Genomic DNA, 21,958 nt, shown 5'->3' with positions numbered 1-21,958 from the left:
GGGAGGGAGGTTGACAGCTCTGCAGGACAAGAGTGGGGACAAGGCCCAGGCCAGGCATCCAGTTGTTGGTCCATGTAGCAATTCAGTAAATACACAAAACTTCTACCAATCCCAGGCACTGTGCTGGGTCCTGGGAACTGCAGCCACAGCCCCACAACCCAGGGATCTGGATCCTGGGAGTCTGGCGGCCACAGGGTTAAGAACTGTTTCTGAGGTTTAATCCCCAGGGGTTGGGTGGGTGTGGGGATTCTTTCAGGCCCTCAGCCTTGGCTAAGAACCCACTGTGTGGAGAAGGGGGCTCAAAGGCAGGTGGTGGGTGGAGGCCCCCGAGAGTGGATGCAGTGCGGGGAGGTGCCAAGGGGCAGCCAGGGTTGGTGCTGAGCCAGTGAGGGCTCCAGGAGGAGCTGCTGGGCAGGAAAGGGAGCCAGACCCCTGGCTAGGAGGGGGTGGGCAACACGATGCAGGCTCAGCCAAGGCACAAGGCCCAGTGCTCAAGGCACCGCAGAGTCCTTGGGTGCCCAGGAGTGGTGATGGAGGCTGAGCAGCCAGACAGGGTGGGGGTGGCCCGGGCTGCCCAACCTGGGCTGTCCTGCAGAGGAGGTTTTGTGCCAGGCAGGAGCACTGAGCAGAGACCTGGAATCTGCCCTTAAGAGGTCTTTGATCCTAGGGGTGGGGGGCTTGGGGGCAAACGGGTCCATAAGTAGCTGTAAGTGGTATGGGCCTGTGGGTGTCAGCGGCTTGGGGAGGCAGTGGGCTGGCAGGGGAGGGGGTGATGATGGCCATGGGGGGGACCCACCATGCTGGGAAATGGGGGGTCAGCCTCCAGGGTCCAAGGGACCAGGGCGATGGCAAGGAAGGGGCTTGGTCCTTCACTCAATCTTTTTTAATGCAGGTGGTGGCTTTATTCTTTGGGTTCAGCTGGGAGTCTTAATTGAGCCTGCGGCCCCAAGAAAGCCTGTGGATGGCTACAGGCTGTGGCCAACATGCTGGATGCCTGAGCGTTTTTCTGGATAGAGGAGGGTCTGTGGCTTTCATCAGGTTTTCAAGGAAGTCCAGCCTCTTGGAGGAGGGGAAAGAAACAGCTGCAGGTGGTCATGGAGACAGGAAGCAGGGCTCCCCTCATCTGCCCTGTGTGCATCCAGGGGTCTCTCCAGAGCTGGGCCTGGGCTCAGGATGCTGAATGCACAGGGCAGGACAAGCCTGCAGCTCCCTGTGGGCAGGGCCTGCCTTGCTCCCAGCACTGTGTGGTTTCTAGGGGTTCTAGCTCCTCTTATTCTTCTGCCTGTACCCACTTCAGTGCCATGTGTGGTTCTGGGCAGAGGGAACATCCCAGCCGACGGGCAAGGTCAGGCTCCTTGAAGAGGCATTGTTCCGAGCAGAGGGCTTGGGGCTGACCAGGCCATGATGCAAGGCCAGGGTCAGGTGTCCAGTTGAGGCCCCAGGACAGTGCCAGAGCAGATCCACCAGCCACACGGTGCTCCCGTGCTCAGCTCTCCAGGCTTCTGCCTGTTTGTCCGAAGGCTGATGATAGCCTGGGCTCTGGGGCCTTCCTGGGGCCTAGATCTCAGAGCTGCTTCGTCTGTCATCTCCAGGGCAAGCATGGCAAGTTCCTTCAGCCCGGGGCCGGGCTCCCAGACCGTCTGTTGGCAGGCTCTGCCGGCCAAGCCTGTGCCCACAGGTGTGGCAGGACATGGGAGGTGGGGTCCCTGGGCCCTGAGATGGTCCCATGTCTCATGGAGGGATTTGGCTATCATTTCTGCTCTCTGAACCTGTCAGCTAGGAGACGGCCCAAGTGTCCTCAAAGATGGGCCCAAGGCCAGGCCTTCCGCCCAAGGCCCCACCGGCTCCGCCTGGCCCATCCCCCGCCTCCTCGCTGCCTCTCTCCTCTCTGCTCTGGCCTTTGTGGGCTTGTTTGACTCACACGCTCTGCTGTCTCTGGCCTTAAATGCGTGACTGCCCTGTCTCTGCCTGTCCCTGTCCTTCAGGTCTCATCTCAGGTGTCCCCTCCTTGAAAGGCCTTCCCCGACCCAGCGGCAGCACACCCCGCCACTGCAGCCTGTCTGTACAGATGGGTCCCCACTCGTGTGCTAGTGAATGGCTGCCCAGGTGGGCTGGGTGGACAGACGGCTGGGCAGGCAGCCCCACGCAGGCCCTCCCATCTCTAGCCTACTCCCGGCCCTGTCCCTGGGGGGGCACACAGCTGGCAGCCCTGGGCAGGGATGGCAACCCCTGGCCTGGCTGGGGTGGGGTGGGGTGGTTTCTGGAAGGCCTGTATTTGCCCCCCTGGAGGCAGCCAGGCTCTGGAGCTGCTCAGGGCATTTTCTAAAAGGAGGGGCTAGCAGCCAGGCCTGCACCCCACTGCTGCCGCCACCCTGGTCTCAGCAGGCCTGGGGAGGTGGTTGTTCCCCAGAAAAGGAAATTCTTCATGAGAAACTCAAGCGAGGCTGGAAATTCACTGGATTCCAAATAGTTGTGACCTTTCATGCTCTACCAGCAATATCTCAGGCTGGAAAACAAACAGGCTGCCGAGGAAAGACAATAGTCCCCGTGGTTCCTCCAGCCGGCTGGCCGCCGCGGTGGGCTGGCCGCCCAGGGGAGAGCCGGGCCAGGCGGAGAGCAGAGCCTGCCTCTGCTGGAGCCCGCAGGCTGCTCCCGCCGCCGCCGCGCCGGCCCGGCTCTTCTGTGCCCCTGCCCTCCTCCCGCCCGGCCAAGGCGAACGCACCCGTCGGGGACAGGACAGGGCTGCCCCCCATGCCTTCTTTTCAAGGGCCCTCCACTGTCCCTGGGCCCCAGCAGAGGCGAGGCAGCCAAGACCCAGCCATGCTGATTTTTGCAGCAGCCAGGGGAGCCTGGGGGCCTGCCCGGTGCCAGGCTCTGGACGTGGCTCCTCAGAGCTCTTCTCTCCCGCTCAGCTCTTGAGGCCTCATCTTCTCTCTGACAATGACTGGCTGGGCCCCCCCCGCCCCCATGCCTGGCAAACAAGCCACAGCCACCACCACCACCTCCCCCCCACCCCCCGCCCGCTGGCATCTGCGTCAGCACGTTGCCAAGGGTAACGTCAGGATCTCTAGGCTCCTGGGCGTGGAGGGCTGTGGAGGGCTGCAGCGAGCGCAGGGCAGCACCTGGGCAGGGGGAGGCAGATTCCGGGGCGTCCGTGGGCCATGGCAACGAGCAGACGCGAGGAGCCACGCCCAGCCTTCATACTGATTCCCCGCCCTGATCCTGGAAGGATTGAATGGGTCCTCAGGCCTGCCTGGGGCCCCGTCCCCCTACACAGCCCTGGCAGGCACCTGGGGGCTCCAGAGTCTGGTGGGGCCTCTACTGTCCCCGCATGGGGTCCCCTCAGAGAGCACAGGAGGCTAGAGCACAGCTCAGGGACGTGTCACCTGACCGATCCTGTGGGGCGGTGGCGGCAGCTGTGCCTGTTGTCCCAGTCATGGGTGGGGGGACAGGTGGGGGTGCCCAGGCTTAGGACAAGTCATGGTCCCTCCCTGAGCCACAGCTGCTGCCTGGGGCCAAGCCAGGGCTCCCTGCCTCTGGCCCGCCTTTTGTGGGAGCACCACTTCCTGGCAGCTCTGCCTTCCTCCTGGGCCTGTCCCGTGGCCTCTTCCAGGAGTAAAGAAAGATAGGGCTTTAAACTCAGAGACTCGGCCACGGCCCCACTCAGGCACAGAGGCCATGCTGGCTGGCCACCCGTCCCACCATGACAGCCCCGAGAGGCTGTGTGCCCAAGGCCCCACCGCGGGTTCCTCGCTCAGCCGCCATCACAGGGGCTCTGCCCCCTCCCCTTTAGCGCCCCACCAGGTGGGGCCCCAACACCCTGCTGGGAACCCCTGGAAGGCACAGGGAGTGGGCACTTGCCCCCCCCAACCTCTGCCCCCTGCAGATCTGCTAGTGGACTCTGCGGCTGCTTAAGTGTAGAAGGATTCTTCAGAAAAGACAGATGAAAAGGCCCAGGTATAAAGCATCAGTGTTCTCATGTGAAAACCCACAGGGAGCTCACCAGTTGCCCATTTTCCGGTGGAGCCGTTGGTGTTCCCGGCCCTGTAGAGGGCCTGTTGTGCACCTGCTATGTACGTGCTCTGTACCAGCTCTGCAGAGGCCAGATGCTGAGGTGAACCCAGCTTTCCCGACGACACAAGGAGCTCTTTGGGGGGGGGGGCACACACCCAGCACAGTTGCGGTGTCATTTCTACAAACCTCATGCTGCCTGGGGACACCTGCCCCCTCCTTCAGAACCTGGCAGGGAGCAGTTCCCAGAGGTGTCCCCTGCTTTGCTTTCATGCAGGACCAACTGTGGCCACAGCAAGGTGTGGTCTGGGCCACAGCAAGGCTCACTGGGGGAGGCCTGGTGTCCCCGCTGCTTATCCAACAGATACCTGGCTGACATGTGTTGAGGAGCGTCCCTGGGGTGATGGGTAGGACACGAGGACATGCCCTTTAGGGGGTCAAGTTCTGCAGGTGGCGGGTGCTACATAACCAGACTCCAGACTGATTGTCACCTCTGCCCAGCCCTGGCCAGTGGCCCCTCCTCATCCTGGGACCCTCAGCCTCCAGGGGAGCTGACCTCTGGACAGCTCCCACCACACCATGAGGCCAGGCCCAAAGCCCCGTCATCCACCCAGTCTCTATGGCATGTGCTGTGGGCATAGGACTGGCACACGGTGGTGCTTAGCAGACTGGACTGGGTGGGAAGCATGCAGGCTGGGGAAGAGCCAGAGGTCAGGGCCCTGTCTTCTGGGTGTGCAGCCACTGGGACACTCAACCCTTCTGGGGAGCCCCTGAAAGTACCGGGCCCTAAGCGGGGGGGGGGCATGTGCAGTGTGCCCCAGAGGGAGGGGGCTGCTCAAAAGTGTCCTACAAACTGTGTACCCACATCCTAGCACTGCTTTGTCATTCAGCCCTAAAGGGAGCTTGTTATTTAGTGCTTTAAAAATGGCGTGGTGTCATGAAATGGCCTGTTGAAGGTGATGCATTGGATTCAGTAAGACAGGATTTTACCTATGGTTAGCAGAGCTGGTGATCACAGAGCTGGGCCAAAGGAGGTGATCAGAACGGGCAACTGCCAGATGTGGGTGATACCCCAGCTTAGATTTGGAAGGGATCTCACATGTCCTTTAGTGTCCTAACCAGCCAGATTTGCAAATGGGGACACTGGGGCCTAGAGATCATCTATCACATGTCCCAGGGCTGAGTCTGGCTCTCAGGGGATGGGGAGCTGGGATCCTCCCTCAGGGATTCCAGAGCATCCTGTAGGTACAGGGGTGCTCCAGGGAGAGCCTTGGGGCGTGAACTGTTTTACCCCCTTGGGCTCAGGAGACATGGGAGGCTGTCAGGGCTGGCACTGTCGGCCCTCACCCCAACAGTGGCAGGACCCCAGGCAGCCTGAGCAGAGCACCGCCCCACTCTGCCTCCTGCTTCTGACCTGGACGAGGACATAGATGCAGGAATTATGCCATCGGGACTTGGGACAGTGCGGAAAGGCATGCCATCGACCTGCATGGAGGCCCCCGGCCTTCCCCACCCCCACCCCAGCACGGGTCTCCCTGAGCCTCTCCTTCTGATCTCATGATGTGCCAGGGCCACATCCAATTTGTTGCAACCTCCGCAAATCGTGGATGACCCTGAGACATCAGAGACACCCTGGACCAGAGCCAGGAGGCAGGGCCTAGCTGGCAGAGGGGCCTGGGTTCCTTGGAGCGGACAGTCCCAGGCGCAGATCTGAGCTGCTCTGTAGAGGCGAAGGCACTAAGAGGGCCAGGCCATGACGTGCCTCCTGCAGCAGGTACAGCAGGCACAGGGCTCAGCTGGCCACACACTCTCCCCAGCGGCATCCCCTTTACAGCTTAGACCACCTCTTTCCCTCTGTGGTTGGCTGCAAGGGGGACGGTCACACATGCACTCACAACTGGATTGCTGCCGGCCCAGACGTGCTGTCGGTACTGGTGAACGGTCCCCCCCACCACCACCTCCATATGGGCTCCAGGGTCCCTCGCTCTGTGGCCCAGCCCTTATCCCAGCCCTAACAGGGCAAAGGCCACCTGGTCCTACCTCAGCGGACCCTGGCCGTGAGCCCATGGCCACCACTCAGTGAGTGGCCAGTGGCAATGGGTGTTCGCTCCCCCAGGGCCCTGGGCTTCATGTGAGTCCCCACGGGGTGTCTGCTCCAGTGGGTGATGGGCAAGGGCAGAGTGGAGGGAGGGTAGAGAAGGCAGCGGCCATCAGCCGTCACTCCCCCACAGCACAGCCTGATGCCTATATGTGGCCCCTGGCACTTGCCAACTGATACTTCAGTTCCTTGGGCTGAGACCTCCTTCCCTCTGTTCCCAGGGAGACATGCAGCCACTGAGATCATTGTCATAGCACTTTCTTCCGTTCTGCCTTCTCTGTTGCTCTGGAAGCTTCCAAGGGCTCCCATTTCCTGTCTACCTCTGTGCTTGACTCCTTGCCCTGAGTAAGTCCTCCGTCAGATGTCTGCCAAATAGAAGGATGAGGCTGGGCCCTGGCCTCGGGCCCACCTGCTGCTCAGTATGACCAGCTCCTCCGTCCCAGCTCCACACTGCATTCGGGATCCTAATTCTGTCTTTTCATTTATCCCCACCTCCTCATCCTTGTGGACCTAGCGCTACATTGAGCACCTCAGCCACCCTTCCATGGTGGTCACCTCCTGCTGTTTCACTAGAGGCCCCTTCCCCCCGCCCCCAGGCACAGGCTGTCACTAAGCCCAGCCGGGACACCATCCCTCGCCTCTTCCCCCATGACCAGTCGACTTTGCCACGCGCTTTGGCAGAATCTGCATGGGGACGTCCACAGTGTTCCTCGGATCTCTGAGCCTGGTGGTCAACCAGCTTGGGCTCAACCAGGAGGTCAACCAGCTTGGGCTCCGGTGTGGGCCTTCCTCAGAGACAAGTTGGGGTCAGCCTCTTGCCTTAGTGCTGACAAGCCTTGATGGAGGGGAGCAAGCAGGCACTCTCTGCACCATGTTGGCAGAGCTGGCCCCCCACCTGCCTCAGGGGGAGCCCAAAGCCAGGTGAGCCTCCCTCTCTGCACACCAGCCCACTGGAGGGCTAGAGCTGGCTGGGACCAGCTCACAGGTGCCAGTTTTTCCATTTTTAGGAACTTTGTGAGCTGTTTGACATCATGTTGGCGGCTTAAAATCATCCAGGAGAGAGTATTCACACCACAGAAATTGGCAGATGCTACAAATCAGCCCCCCTCCCGGCCGGCAGTTAAACATTCAGCAACCTACTGCAGCCAGTGACCCCAAACCCTAGCCAGGAGGGCCTGCGCCAGGGCAGGCTCACTGAGAGGTGAATTACACGATTCGCCGTCTGCATCTTTTTGAAGAGCTGGGCAGTGTCCCTCTTTCTCAGACTCAGCAATTCCCCGCTCTGGCCCTATGACTGCAGGTGTTATTTCTGTTCACATTCATCCCGTTTGAGAACAGTAATTTGCCAGAGTGGCTCCACGCTCGTCCCGGGTCCCCCCGCCCCACTCTCCCCAGGCAGATTTATGAGAAGCCTTTCGGCACAGAGAAGCCGACTCGGAGCTGGGTAGTTTTGCTTTCTCTCTGTCAGCATGTTAGCAGACTAACATGAGACCATCTGCTCAAGCTCGGGCCTGTCCTGTGTTCTTCTCCACCTGAGAGGACAAGCCCTTGGGATACTCATTCAAGAAGCATTTCTTACACACCTCCTGTGTGCAGCGAGCTCACCATCTAGGCACAGAAATGATCATGCCCCTTCCTCCCGTGTGGTCAGATGAGATGGGCATCACGAAGTCCCTGAAGGGCTGGGGAGGCTGTGCCAGCACCCACTTGCACTGGCCCCGTGCTCACTGTGGTCGGCTTCAAGGCACCCCTGGGAAGCAGCTGCTGGGGTTTAGAGAAGCCGGGAGGGCCTGCTCTGCCCCAGAGACCAGCTTGAAGGAGAGAAGGGGGGCCCAGGCATCAGGGGCCTGGGTGGATTAGGATGAAGGTGGGAGTAATGATCTGTACTCAATGTGACCTTGCAGAATCCAGCCTGGCTGGGGCTGTGGGAGCAGCCAGCAAAGGCAGGACCGAGGGGCTCTTGGGGGGTGGGGTGTGGAGAGCTAGGGTCCTGGCTGCCCTACAGAAGGGGCAGGGCTCTGGGTGCTGCATCCTGTCCTCAGCAGTCTGAGGTGGACATCGATGCCTGAACACCCTGGGGTGGTGGAACTGGGGTTCGCTGGGGCAGCTGCGTCTCCTGCCCTCTATGCGCTTCCCCCTGTGCCATCTGATCTGCTCTAGAGGATGCCCCTTCCGCTGACTCAGAACATCTCCATTCTGTGCTTACCAGGAGCTTCACGGTAGAACTTGCCAGCCTGCATCCCACTCGGCCACCCAGCCAGTGGGATAATTCATTTCCCCAGCACACTAGTTCTGTTCCTTGAGCACACATCAGAACAGCTCTGGGTTTTAAGACACGGATTATTATTTTAAGGGATTTCTATAATCCGGGAACTGAAAAACAACTTGTCCACTGACCAAGAACAGACTGCAGGGAGGAGACTAAGAGCAGTGGGGGCCAAGCTGACTTGGGGACCCTCAGTAACTGGCATAGATGGGGACGTTGGAGGTCTACCATCCAGGGGAGTCCCACAACAGCCCTGAAGAACACCAGAAATGCTTCTGTGCTAACAGGTTGCGGGTGGGAGGGCACCCGAGAGCCCACTGGCTCTAACGGTCTAGAGTTTTTAGGGAGATTGGAGTAACAGCTGGGGGGAGGGACAGGGCTGTGGGCATCTGAGGGGGACACTGAGGATGGAGCGAAAGGCACCCCTACTCCCTGTGCATGGCTCCCGACTGGACACGTGTCCTCAGACCCAGAGAACAAGCTCTGGCTGGCCTGAGAGCCTGGGCTACAGCGCCCCCCCCCCCCAGTCCTGCCTTCCTCACCCCCAGTTGGCATCTCCCTGGCTCATGCACTTTCTCTAATTTCATTAATAAAACCACAGTCAGCCAAAGGCCCTGGGCTGACTGAGGCAACCTTTAGTTCTTGGATGGCTTCCCACCCCTGGGCCAGCAAGAAAGCACTGAGGGGAGCCTTCTCCTCCGTGGCTCTTTATTCAGTATTGAGTCGGGCTCCCTGGTCCTGCGCAGCCTCCACTTGGATGATCGGATCCAGTCTTGGCTTCCTCATCTGTAAAGTGGGACAGCCCCTCCGCTCAAGGACAAGACATAGTTTTGATGATCTCTGCCTTTACCTGTGCCTGTGCTTGGCACCCACAGGGCCTGGAACTGTGAGGCTCGTGTTCTGATGGAAGAGAGTACAGGTGTTGGGAGTTTAGCCCCGGGGCAGCTCAGCAGGACCGTGAACCTCTCCCAGCCCCCTTGGCCTCACCTATGACCCTGCCTGGTGTGGGTGACAGGGAAGGCGGTATGGGAATCAGCACAGGCCTATAAGGAACATGGTACTCTCCTGCCACTTCATTTTCCTCTCATAAGAGATAGCCATGAGCTCCCCCTGGACTAGCACATGGGCTGAGCCTGCACACAGCTGAGGTCCCCCAAGGCCAAAGTCAGCCCACCACAGAGCAGGCTGGGCCCCGGGGAGCCTACTGATAGCCATCCTGCCCACCTCCCCGCTTAGTCCCACACATGCCTCCCAGAGCCAGGCTGCAAGTGCCCCCCAGGATATGATATGACATCATAGAAACATCAGGATGAGGACGGTGCTGGACGGGCCTTTCATGGTCTGCTCTGACACTCAGACACTCTGGCTTTTTATAGCCTGGCTGACCAGGGGACCTGGCATAGGGCTCTCAGAGCAAAGGCACTGGGGCACTGCCAGGCCCAGGCCAGGACATGTTCCTCCCGGGGGCATCCCAGTCCCCCAGCTACAGTGGTATGGGGAAGGCAGGACGTCTCTTCTGGTCAGCAAGGAGCCGGTGGCGGGCAGAGGCCTGATGATCCCTCAGGGCTGTCCCACTGTGTGCGAGTCCAGCCTCTGGCATGCCCTTCTCCCAGATCTTGTCCCTACTCCCACCTGACACTCTGTCTGCAGGCAGAGCTGCTGGGGCTCTGTAGCCCCACAACCCAGACTGTCCTGCCCACCTGTGGCCTGGCCTGGGCATCACCCTGAGCCACCCCAAGCTCTCCCCCAACGCTGCCTATCTGGGACAATGCGCTGGCACGGGCCTACTGAAGCAGGTGGGGACAGGTAGAGGTGGTCACGGTGTTTGGGGGCCCTCGCAGGAGGCAGTGACTCCTGAGCTGCACGTCCTGAAGACCAAGGCTGTCTCCCAAGTAAAGACGAGGGCTTGAGGCCAGAAATGGGGCCCTTCCCACTTTGTCTCACCTCCCTGCCTTGCCTGTGAACAGGCTGAGAGGCTGGGGCAGAGCTGGCCAGGGCAAGCCCCAGGAGAGCACTGTCTGCTGCTGAGAACCTAGCAAGGTGTGGAGTGTGTCGATGACAGTAACCGCATCCTGGGCAGGATGAAGCCAGCCGCCACCGCCTTGGGCAAACACAGTGACGGGCACTGGGCCAGCAACAGTCATTCCCAGGCTTGGAGATCCCTGTCCTGGCGGTGCCCGGGATCCATGGGGGTCCCACGGTCGGCAGAATTCCCTAAATCACTTCCCGACTGTGTGGCTGCACCAGCATACACATGGGCAGTCCTTCCTTGGGAGAGGCTCTGCCACGGATCAGAGTCTCACCAGGGCTGATACCCCAGAAGATTGCACTGGCCCTAGTCCCTTTCACCCCCCTGCAGATGGAGAAGCTAGGGTCAGGGCAGTAATAACCCACAGACAAAGGTTCCCCATGAAGATATCTGCTCCCCCCACCCCCGCCGCTGCCCTGGGCCCCAGCTTCCCATGTCCCTGCAGGAACTGGCTGCCAGTGCTTTCAGCGGCCTTTGCTTCTGGAGGTGTGGCCCGGGGCTATGCCCAGGAGTACAGAAGCATGCTCCTTGCTGAACAGGGTCAGGCAAGGGTGTTAGGCTAGTGGGTTCCAGGGGGTCCCCCGGAGCTGAAAATACGGAGAGTTTTTTGCACTGCAGTTTCCTCCCTTGGTGACAGGGATGGTCTGCAAGCGCCGGGCCGGGCCTGTAATCTGTGTTGCCAGCTTCCAGTCTGCACGCACCTGCGTCCTGCTGTTTGCTAATTTCCCGTCAGTGACTGACAGCAGGGGGACTTGGATCAAGCTGACAAGATTTAACACAAAAACAAATAGGAAACAGTTCTCATTTCAGCCGAAGCAAAAATGGATTGAAAGAAGTCTTCCTCCCTGAGGCGGTGGGGGGAGGAGGCGGGCAGGGCCACAGCCTAGACTCCATCCAACACGGCCAGTGGCCTGCTGGGTGGCCCAGGGACCCCTGCTCTCTCTGGGCCCGGGCATGAGGCAGGGGAGCAGAACATGGGACCTCCGGGCCCTTTCAGAGCAGATGCTTCCCACGTTGTCCTAGGAATTTGCTGCCCCGAACTAAGAGTCGTTTCTCATACCTAAGCTAACTCCTCAAGTGACAGGACGCTCCCCACCCATGTCTCACTAACCCTGAGGCTCTGCCTCCCCAGGGCTGTGCCGATTCTTGTGGGAGTGGGATCATTGATTCTGAGGTTCAGTGAGAGCAGAAAGCAAACCAAGCGATGTGTGTATTTGGGGTGTGGGTGTCCTGGTCGGCCCACTCAGAAACCCAGGGGGCAGCTCAGTCAGCTGGGGCCCCAGGGGTGTTGTGTGGCCTGGGCTGCCCAGGTCCAGGCCCCTTGTCCCTTGCACAGCTCCTGAGGAGTCCAGGCAGTCCACGGGGCTGGGGAACAGCATTGGCCCAGAGCTCGGATGGCTGTGTGGGCTATGGTTGGCCACAGAAGAAATGGAAGGAGACGAGCTGGAGTGACCACACTTGTATTGAGGTGCCCTGGTTCTCAGCCCTGTGCCAGGCACCGTGGGAGAGTCGGTGGTACGCAGGCCTCAGCCCTTCCTCCCCACGGGTTGACATCCAGGTGGGAAGACGAGGGCAGAGGACAGAGACTAGACCCCCAGATGCAGTCATGGGGTGCTGCATGCAAACCTCTAAGCCCATGCAAACCTGAGACACCCACCACACAGACGAGGGAACTCAGGTTCTAAGAACAGGTTCCCCAGGTGGCCCAGCTCGTCCCTCTGTCACCTTCTAAGGAGGATCCTTGGCTCTCCCCTGCTGTGGCGGGGAGGGGGGTTGAGATGCTCCCACCCTTGCTATTACTTCGGGTCCCCCAGTCCCCCTCCCTGTACACATGGGGAAGCCAGGGACCAGCAAACAGAATGGCCCACGGAGGGTGTGTGCCAAGCTGGGTGGAAGGCATCAGAGGCAGGTGGTCCAAAGCTAAACTGCTGGGTGAGGCAGGAAGTAGCTATTCCCTGTTTCTGGCAGGTTCGGAGGGGTTTAGGCTATTAGGACCCGAGTTTCAGCTTTACCAGCAGCCTGTTATCTTGTTTAAACAGACTTTGCTGTTTAAAGTGGCAGGCCTAGCCGGTGCTGTTACTACGAGCGTTGCAGTTGTCACTGGATTGGGGGGCACGGGGATAGGCAAGCAGTGACTGACTTCTGCAGAGGTTGGAACACACTCCCACCCCAGAGAAGCCCCATCTGTTGCTGGCCCAAGGCCTGCAGGGCTGGGCACTTTAAAATGGGCCTCTCCTGACCCTTCTGTCCCCTTCCCTCCTTGCCTAGGCGTGCAGCAAGCAGGACCCTGGGGCAGGAGGGACCTGGGAAAGAAAAGGAGAGGAGAAGGTGGTGGGAAGGTCAAGGGCCCCATGAAAACCCGGGACTGTCCAAGGGCACTCATGAGGTGTGCCGCCCTGAGTTGCTAATCTTTCTGTGCCACATGCTAATCTCCACTCTAGCAGGGAGTCCTGTGGCCTCAGGGCTGTTCGTTTGCAGGTGGCCCCAGAGGCTGGGGGTGGTAGAAGCAGGAACCAGGCAGGCCCACCCCACATGGCGTGGACAGGAACACACCCGTGGAGTCGGGGCCTGGGGCGTCTACACAAAACCCCCCGGGGGCTGGCCACGGGGGACGGAAACAGGAAAATAAAACCCGAGACTGCATCCACCAAGACACAGGATCAGGTAGATCCTGATCGTTTTAAAGCCGGAAGAGCTCCCGCTTATCAAACGCCTTTTCAGCTCGTTTTGCCAGATTGATCCACTGAGCGACGGAGCTGAAGTGAGAAAGGACACAGGCCAACTGTCAGTGAAAGACCAAGGAGGGAGGCCTGGCCCTGCTCTCCTCGATGGCCCCTGGGAGCAGTGTGAGCAGTGTGAGGCCCGCAGGCCATCTGTGGGCCAGGCCCAGGGCAGTGCACCTGTGCGGGAGGGCGGGGCAGGGGCCCTGGGCGCCCGTGGCTCCTCCCACCCCACCCTGGCCCCGCACACACGGCTGCCACACCGAATGATCGCCCACAGCGTGCGCCATCTGGCCCTGCTGCTGTCACCCCGCGATCGGCAGACCGCCGTGGCTGGGTGCTGGAGAGACCTGTGCCCCTGACAGACGGGGCACTGTGCTCACGGCAGATGATGAGCAATGGCAAGAACGGGGTCCGATGGCGCTTGAAGCTGTGTGGCAAATTAACAGACGGTTGAGGTCGTGCTTCAGGTGGGGGGTCAGGGAAGGCGTTGGAGAGCTGACCCTCTCTGTGGGGACCCCAGGGAAGGAAGAGCACAGCGGTGGCCCTGGCCCTCAGGCAGGGAGGGGAAGGATGAGTCAGGGAGCTGGGGGAAAGCGCGGTATCCTCTTCTGTGATAGAAACGACTGGAAAGGTTAGGTCTTATTGTGGTAGGGTCATGGGGAGAGAGCCCCAGAGCAGAAAGCCGGGAGATGGTCTGGCAAGAGATGAAGGGGGGAGCACTGGGAAGGAGAGGTGTGGACAGATTCCGGGTGCGTCTGGAGGTACCATCAATGGGGCGGGATGCAGGCAGAGCCCACAGCCTGACACAGGGCCCTCTGCACGCCAGAGCCACCCACCCCCCCAGCCTCAGCTAGGCTTGTGCCCACAGCCTGGGACGCCTCTTCCTCTGGTGGCAGAAGTCAGCTCATTCATCAGTGCCCAGCCCAGACGTGGCCCCTCCCTCCGTGCCGCCTGCCTCCAGCTTGGACAGTTAGTGGCATATGTGTCCTTCCCCTAGGGGGACTCCGTTCTCATAAGCCAGGACTGCTCCTTGCTCTTCTTTTTCTGTCCCTCGAGGCAGGAGTGCGCACTACACTCAGTAGGAGCTTAAGATGTAGCCAAGTGACCAACTGGGGTCCAGAGAAAAGGGACTAGAAGGGCAGCCAAAGCAGCGGGCAGAGGTTGGGCCTGAATCTCAGTGCTGCACCCAGTGGTGCTCAGTGAGTGGGATGCTGGGCCTCCAGCTTCCTCACATTATTGCCTATTGACCACATTTCTATTGTGACTCATTGCATGGTAGCCGAAAATAACTGCTGTCTCCTGGCTCGCAGGACCCGAGGCTGTCCAGTAAAGTTCAAGGAGAACCAAGGCAGCCCTCCATGGGCCTGGCCGCACAGTGGGTGGGCAGCCCCGCTGGAGCAGACGGAGGCTGAGGGCTCCTCACCCAGGCCTCCACCCTATAGGGTTGCTTGCTGCATTGCTAAGGGATCACCACTGACACTTCCAGACTGTCCCACACATGCCACCCAGGGAGCCCTAAAGCTGAAAGGAGCCAGAGAGAAAAGGGGGTCAGATGCTGATCTGAGTGGACATCTGACCAAGGGTCAGAGAGCAAGGGTAGCCAGGGCCTACACCGGGGAGGCCACGAGAACAGAGTGGGATAGGAAAGCATGGAGTGGGAGGGTGGGGGTGCTGAGGAGAGGAAGCCCCTGGTGGCTGTGACCGATGGAGGGGAGGGAGGGGCATGAGCTGCTGTCCCTGTGTGTGGACAGGGCTGTGTCCGTCTGTCTTGGCCTGGGCATCCTGAGGGCTTACGCACAGCTACAGGGCCAGCGCAGCTCCGTGGCCTCGAGGGCCTAGGTTTGGGGGATGGGCAGCTGACCTGGGCCTGGGCAGCAGAGGGCAGCAGGAGCTGTCCTGAGGGAGAATGCTGCTTGCCCCAGAGGCCCTGAATGCCCGGGAGGAGGGGAGGGTGAGCAGCAGTGATTTCTGGCTCACCCGCGTTGCTCTGGTGGCTCTCCTCTCTGTGCTGTCCCTGCAGATTGGCTCCAGGGACAGTGAGGGGCTCATCGATTCATTAGCCTCATTAATCCAGTTCTCCAGTCTGACAAGGCAGCGTTTAGGTTTGCGGGAGGAAGAAGTGGGAAATGCTAACCACATTGGTCTGGACCCCGGTCATCCAGCTCTGTCCCCAGATGTGTCCCCCTTTCCTGAGGCCAATAGCTGGGGAGGGGGGGATGACCAGGCCTGGGTGGCTGTGATTGTCTGGGGCTCTCCTTGTTGGGGGGCGGTTAGGCCTGGCAGCCGGGCCTAGGCAGGCCAGGCAAACCCTCTGAGCCCGTTTCTACATCTGTAAAATGGGAATATTGGGAGGATCCCCTTACAGCCTCTTTCCTGAGATGAACAGAGCTGGACATGCGGGCATCATGGTAGTCTCCACATGAGGGAAGAAGCAAGGCGCAGAGCCACCAGGGGCAGCTGTAGGGGCAAACACTGCCAGCACCTAATCTCCTCTCCCATCGGGAGGTCCCCTCCACCCAGAGGTGCTTCAGCCAGGAGCGGGTCACTGGAAGGACCTCCCCTCTTCCCTGCCCACTACCCTGTCCCGCAGGAAGAGTGGGGTCCCCTCAACTCCCAGAGACCCTCCCCTGCCTCCCCCCAACACGTAGGTAGCTATGGACAACGTTTCTCAGGCCAGCCAGCCAGGGCCAGGCCTGTGTGCCCCTGTGAAGGGACACCTGGCCCAGCTCAAGATCAGCAGCCTCCTCCTGCCATCGGTCTGTGTTGCTGTGTGAGGCTCTGAGGGTGGAGGCTTTCTCCTCAGTTGCCATGGCAACCGCAGTGAGTCAGCTGAGCATCTGAGTACTCAGCTCAACAGAGGGAGGGGAGCAGCCACCCTGGGTCGCAGCTGCGATGACAAACTCAGCAGCTCAGCATTTGGGAGGACCCGAGGGGCTGCCATGCTCCTCAGCCCGGTGAGCACAGAGAGCAACTCAGAGCCCTCCTTGCCCGCTGTGTCCCTGTGGGCGGTTGGGCCATAACCACATCGGCCCTCTGGTCTGCACAGGATCACGGTGATTTCCATCCAGGCCTGGGTGAGCTGAGCACACAGGTCCTGCCCTACAGGAGACACTCCCAATGAGGGGACACATACCGTGGGGCAGGGGAAGGGGGTGGAGAAACATGAATTCCAGCAGGCGACAGCCTTGAGCTGGGGCTGCCCGGGGAGCCCCGAGCATCCTGTCCCCGTCCCTGTAGGCGTGAGCCGACAGGCCTCCTCCACCTGCTCCCGCACTGGGCCTCTGCTGAGGAGCAGCAATGCTGCCTCTCTGTGTGGTTTTTGTCTGTGTGCCCATCCCTTTCCTCTACCATCGCCTCCCAAATGCGTCCCAAGCTCCTCGAGTTCAGGGGAGTGTGTACAGTGGCCCCCCCCTCCGGCTCAAAAGGGGAGTGGCAGAGCCTGGGAGAGCCTGCCCTGGAACACGGCCATCTGTCCACGGGTCAGGGGTGCAGCCAGAAATCTCTAGGCTCCAACCAGGCAAGGCAAGGCGAGCTCAGCCCAGCAGCCAACGGAGACCCCAGAAAGCCCAGGCACTGCCTGCCGTCTGCGTGGGGTGTGGTGGGGCATGGGGACAGGCAGCGGGCTGGCAGGAGATGCTTCTCCACAGAGGTGAATGGCGACGGGTGTCCTGGAGCCCAAGAAGGCTGCTTGACCACAGGTCCTCACTGTTGGCCATAGCTCCTCTGAAAGGAGAGCTGAGTATCCTAACGTTGACCCAAAAGCATCTCTGTGACAACAGCACAAGGCCTGTGCCCGGATGAGGCTCTGCTGGTCCTAGCATCCTTCTCGTGCCAGGATCCCACCCTGTCTCCTGCTCCTCACAGTCCCTGTCCCTCCTCCACTACCCCTAGGGATAGCCCCCAAGGCACAGTGGGAGGGGGCCTCCAGCCAAGCCTGGGGCTCTTGCTCTGCTTCTTGCCACCACCACCCTGTTCCCATGGGAGCCCTCCTGTCTGCACTCCTCCACCTGCGGGTAGACACGGGCCAGGGTCTTGTGGCTCTGAGCTCCCCTTGGACAAGCTGGAGCCCAAAAGAGAATTGAACCCTGGAAGGATGAGGACCCTCAGTGGACTGGCTGGGGAAGCAAAGGGCTTTGAGCCACCGGGCAGCCTGCAGTCTGGGCCCGGCCTAGCCTCTTGCTCCCAGAGCCTTGGGCTGGGGCACCCCACGATCAGCCTCCAGCGGCTTCCCGCAGCCACCCAGCAGGGCCACCTGAGCACCCCCAGGCCATCCTAGACTTCTCTGCAGCTTCATATGAAGAGAAACACACACATACTCCTCTCTCACCCCCAAAGACCTGCCCCCCGCCCCCCACTTCTTTGGAGACAAAGAATCAGCTGTTTTCCTGAGTGACTGACACCATCCTTGGAGTGATTTTACTCTGCAGGCACAACCCTGTCTGTCTTTACACCAGTCCACAGCTGCAAACGCGTCTAACACAGGTCCCGCCCACCCCGTGCTCCTTCCTGCCAGGAACTCAGGGCATAGGTCTGAGGGTGGGGCACACTTGCCCTCTTCCCACTGGAGAAGTCTGGGGACACCAAAGCCAACTTTGCCTTAGTAGGGCTCAGGATGGGCCAGGGAAGTCTTGGAGGCTCCTCCCACCTACCAGGCCCAGAGCACAGGATCCTGGGGGGGGGGGGGGGCAGTTGGCACTGCACTGAGGGTGGGCACCAGACTGCCCACTGGGACATGCCACTCACTGGGTCAGCACTCCCCCACTCCTCAGACCACACCCTGCCAGCTGATAGGCAGCCCCCAACCTTGGTGCCCCCAAGCTTCCACCATAGAGGGAGTCCATGGGGGCCGGAGGCTTGGCTGTTGGGTGAAGGGTGCCAGTTTTGATGTCCAGACCCAAATGAAACCTCCCCTTTGGCCCATCCAGCCATGGTGCTGCCAGGCAGCCTCATTGCCCTGGTCCCGCTCTCAGCGCCCTTGGAACCTGGCACTCCGCTGCCCAGGGCCAGGCCCAGTGTCTCAGCTACAGGGTGGGCCGCATCGGGGCCAGCTCCATCCATGGTGAATGGAACTCATTCATGTGCATAGCCCAGCCTTCCAGCCCTACTTCCAGTGTGAAAAGCTGAATTCACAGTTCCCGTGAACAAACACTCCAGGCTTTTCTACAATGGACAGACTTGAGCTTTCCAGGTTATAACAAAACTGAGACCTCATCCTAGAGATGAGGAAACTGAGTCCCAGGACAGGACAGAGCCTCCCCGGGCTCTGGAGCCCCAGCTGAGCCAGTGCCAGGCCCTGGCCCCCCATTGCATCCCCTCCACCACCCCTACCAGCTTGCCTACACTGCAGCTCTGTGCCTTTGCTGATCTTTACTCCAGTGCCTTTCCCTGCCTGACCCCCCATAAGGCCCAGTAGAGATGCCCCCTCCTCCAGGAAGCCTCCCCTTTTATCTCAGTCATACCCATGATGGCCGCTCGCAGCCACGGTGCCTGGGCATGGGGACTGAGCTTTCCCTGAATGTCACGCTTTAGTCCTCAGCCACCCCGTGAGGAGACACACTAACAGACTTCATTTTACAGGTGGGGAAACTGAGGCTCGGGACAGCTAAGAGCTGGTGGCTGGCAGATCAAGGGTTCTGACCCTCTCAATGAGCCAGTCCTGGGCAGGATGAAATGAACGAAGTGGTATGGTGGCTGTGGAGTGGCCAACGAGGGAAGGGGTGTTGAAGTGTTGGCAGGCTGGAGTTCCAAGTCACCTGGACCCCAGGGTTCAGGCTGGTGCTGGGAAGAGTTGAAACCTTGATGTCACCTGCATTTTATGTGAGGTCTAGGGCTGGAGACCCCTGTGGACTCCTGGTTGGGCCAGCTAGCCTTGCCGTGTGGTGTGACCACAGTGAGCCCTGCACCGGGCCCTGGGGGGTGGGAACCTGGGGGAGAGGGAGCAGACAGGGAGATAGGATGGGTCAGTACAGAGCCTTCCCCAGCCATGCAACATATCACATGCTACCACCTCCTGGCATATCTCCCACTCAGTGAAATATACCCATCAGTACAGGGCAGGCCCCCAGTTGGCCTCCCCTGTGTTCCAAGGGTCTGGCTGATGGCATGTTCAGCATGAGTTGACATTTGCATATGGCTGCCCAAGACCTTGGAGGGTAGGCAGGTACAGGTCCCATCAGCCCTGGGATGTGTGTCCACACAAGAGAAGAGGGTGTTGGGAACAGGATGGACTGGACCAGTGTCCCAGGAGGACTACAGAGCTGGGAGCTGGTATGGAAACCAAGGCAACTGGGAGTGTGCTCAGGCCTCCTGGGGGCCCCAAGGGGAGCAAGGAGCAGCATCCGCACAGCCTTCCCCTTCCTAGAACAGGACAGTGGGAGACCCATGTGATGGCAACAGGGCAGCAAGGTTGGCTGAGCACCTGCTTTGGGCCAGGCACACCTGGCCAGGTGCCACGCAGCATGCCTGTGGCTCCACCCACCCTACAGCCAGATGGGGACCCAAGGCCCAAGAGGTAGGTAGAGGACCCAGGGCCCCGCAACCAATGACGAAAACAGCGAGTGTGAGTCTTTGTAGGCATTTTCTCCATTTAAAGCCACCCTGCTTTGTGAGGCTGGTATCCCTGCCTCACAGATAAGGGGCCGGGGCACCGAGAAGCAAGCATCTTGCCCAGAGTGATACAGGCTAGCGGCAGTCTGTGCAAGGCACCTCGGAGCAGGTGAGGGCCAGGAACAGGGAGTCACATGGAGGTGGGGGCTGGGGAGAAAGATGAGAACACCCAGATCATCAAGGGCCAGTGTGCCCCCCCAAGGGTGTCCAGACTTTGCCCCAAGAGCTCAGTCAAGAAATTTGGGGATGGAGAGGGTTTCAGAGCATGCTCCTGCCCCTTCCCCATAGCTTGGTGGTCAGTCCAGGGGTGGTCAGTGAGTCACCGCAAACAGGACCTGGGTCCTAACAACACCTGTGGTGGCCTGTGAGGAGAGAACAGGAAAGACCCTGCCCTCTGGGCACCCTGAGCCACAGGTGTCCGTCAGGAGGGTGCAATGGATGGAGGTCTTTGTCTCGCCCGCCTGCCCACAGTTTGGTGCTACTGGAAAGTGATGTGTACATTACTCTGTGGGTTAGTTAGGCTACAGTAAAGAGACGCTGAAGGATCCCCAGCTCCAAAAGCAGGCCACCGCCCCAAAAGCCTATTAAGTTGCAGATATGCTGCATACAAGACCCCACACTCAAAAGTTGTGGAAGCAAGCTGTGTGACCCTCGAGAAGCTGGCGCAGGCTTTGGGAGAGAGGTAGGATGGCCCACGAGGAAGGAGGGCTGGAAACTGAAATTAGAGCCCCCAAGACGGACAGTTTAGAAAGACCCAAAGCAGCCTGGTAGTCATTAGCCAGCTCCCTTACCCATTCCCCTACCTTTCTCTAGAAACTACAGTGTCTTGGGAGGGCTGAACATTCCCCAACCCCCAGGCATGAACGGGGGGGCGGGGGGGGCCAGAATTCACTCAGAGAGGGACCCAAGAACCACAGCCTGGAGGACACCTGCTGGCCTCTCTCCCTCAGGCAGGCCAGTGAACTCTCAAATCAGTGGGAGTCAGACGTGCTAGAAGATGCCATGCAGGAAACGTCCAGACAGACCCCTTTGCCTGTTGTGGGGCCCATTCTGCTCATTTGCAAAGTGCAGGGGCTGTCCTTGAGTGCCCATGCTTGGGTTCAAGGCTGGGTCTCTGGGAACCAGCCCTCTCCCACCCAGCCAGCACGCAAGGAAACCAAAGGCAGCCCTGCCATGCCATAGCTCCCAGGCTTGACCATCAAATTGGGGAAACAGTCGTCACGAGGTGCTCTGCCTGGCACTCGGGGCTGTCCTGTGCGCCCCTGAAAAGCTAAGGGTGCCTCCTGTGAGGAGGCAAGCCTCACACCGCTGAGGGCAGGGCCCAGTGGCCATCGCATCTCCAGGCTGAGCAGTCACAGGAGGTGCCCTGAGGAGCCAAGGGGCCCCAGAACCTGTGGTCAGCACAGAGGTGCTGCCGGCCCCAGGAACCTGTCAGGTGCTGACTGGCTGAGCCCAGGTCTGCAGTCAGGCCTGTCTCCCTCCAGCCCATGGAGCTGCTCCTGCCCTGGGACCATGGCGTCCCACAGCGGCCCTGTGCTGGGGGTGCAGGGAGGGGGCCCCGCCACTGAGAGCTGAGAGGAGACAACAGACACCCCTGTGCCAGGGCAAGGGGCAATGAGTGGCATGGGAGAGTGCCCACTGGGCAGCAGCAGCCACAGGACAAGGCCCAACAGATCCAGGTTCTTCTCACACCAGCACCTTCAATGCTCCTCGCAGTGGTCCTGGCATTGAATGCCATGACCATCCCATTTTACAGATGAGGAAACTGAGGCCCAGAGAGGAGAAATGACTTGTCCAAGGCACATCAAAAACTGATGGAGACAGCGAATGCCAGGCCTCTGGCCCCGACCCTGTGATTGTAACCAGGGACAGGGACAGCCCTTCTGTGATCAGGAGAGCCTTCGTAGAGAATCAGAACCAAGGGGCAACATTCCCCTCACCATATGCAGGCTCCCCTTCGCACCCCAGCTCACCCTGGCTGTGGGCCTCAAAATGAAGCTGGTCCAGTCCAGGCCACCAGGGGTGCTGACACATGGTAGCCATGTGCCTGGTGAAGGCCTCTGCTGCCAAGTTCAGCATTGAGCAAAGACCCCAGACTCACAGGCCAGCCAGCTCCTTAGGAACAGGTCATTAGGGGCGCCTGGGTGGCTTGGTTGAGCATCCGCCTTTGGCCCAGGTTGTGATCCTGGGGTCCTGGGATCGAGCCCCATGTCAGGCTCCCTGCT

General features: G+C 60.2%; 2 protein-coding genes across 2 annotated transcripts in view; one reads left to right on the top strand and one right to left on the bottom strand.

Annotated features, from left to right (window-relative positions):
• RSPH14 (radial spoke head 14 homolog) overlaps window positions 1–21,958 on the bottom strand; it is a 74,695-nt gene that overhangs the window by 34,334 nt on the left and 18,403 nt on the right. The gene's annotated exons all lie outside the window — the stretch shown is intronic.
• Window positions 1–21,958, top strand: part of GNAZ (G protein subunit alpha z) — a 28,173-nt gene that overhangs the window by 1,376 nt on the left and 4,839 nt on the right. The window lies entirely within an intron of this gene.

The sequence above is a fragment of the Neomonachus schauinslandi genome, chromosome 14 (genome assembly GCF_002201575.2).
Source record: "Neomonachus schauinslandi chromosome 14, ASM220157v2, whole genome shotgun sequence".
Classification (NCBI taxonomy): domain Eukaryota; kingdom Metazoa; phylum Chordata; class Mammalia; order Carnivora; family Phocidae; genus Neomonachus; species Neomonachus schauinslandi.
Note: the sequence above shows the minus strand (reverse complement) of the source record. Positions and strands in the feature narration are given on the sequence as shown.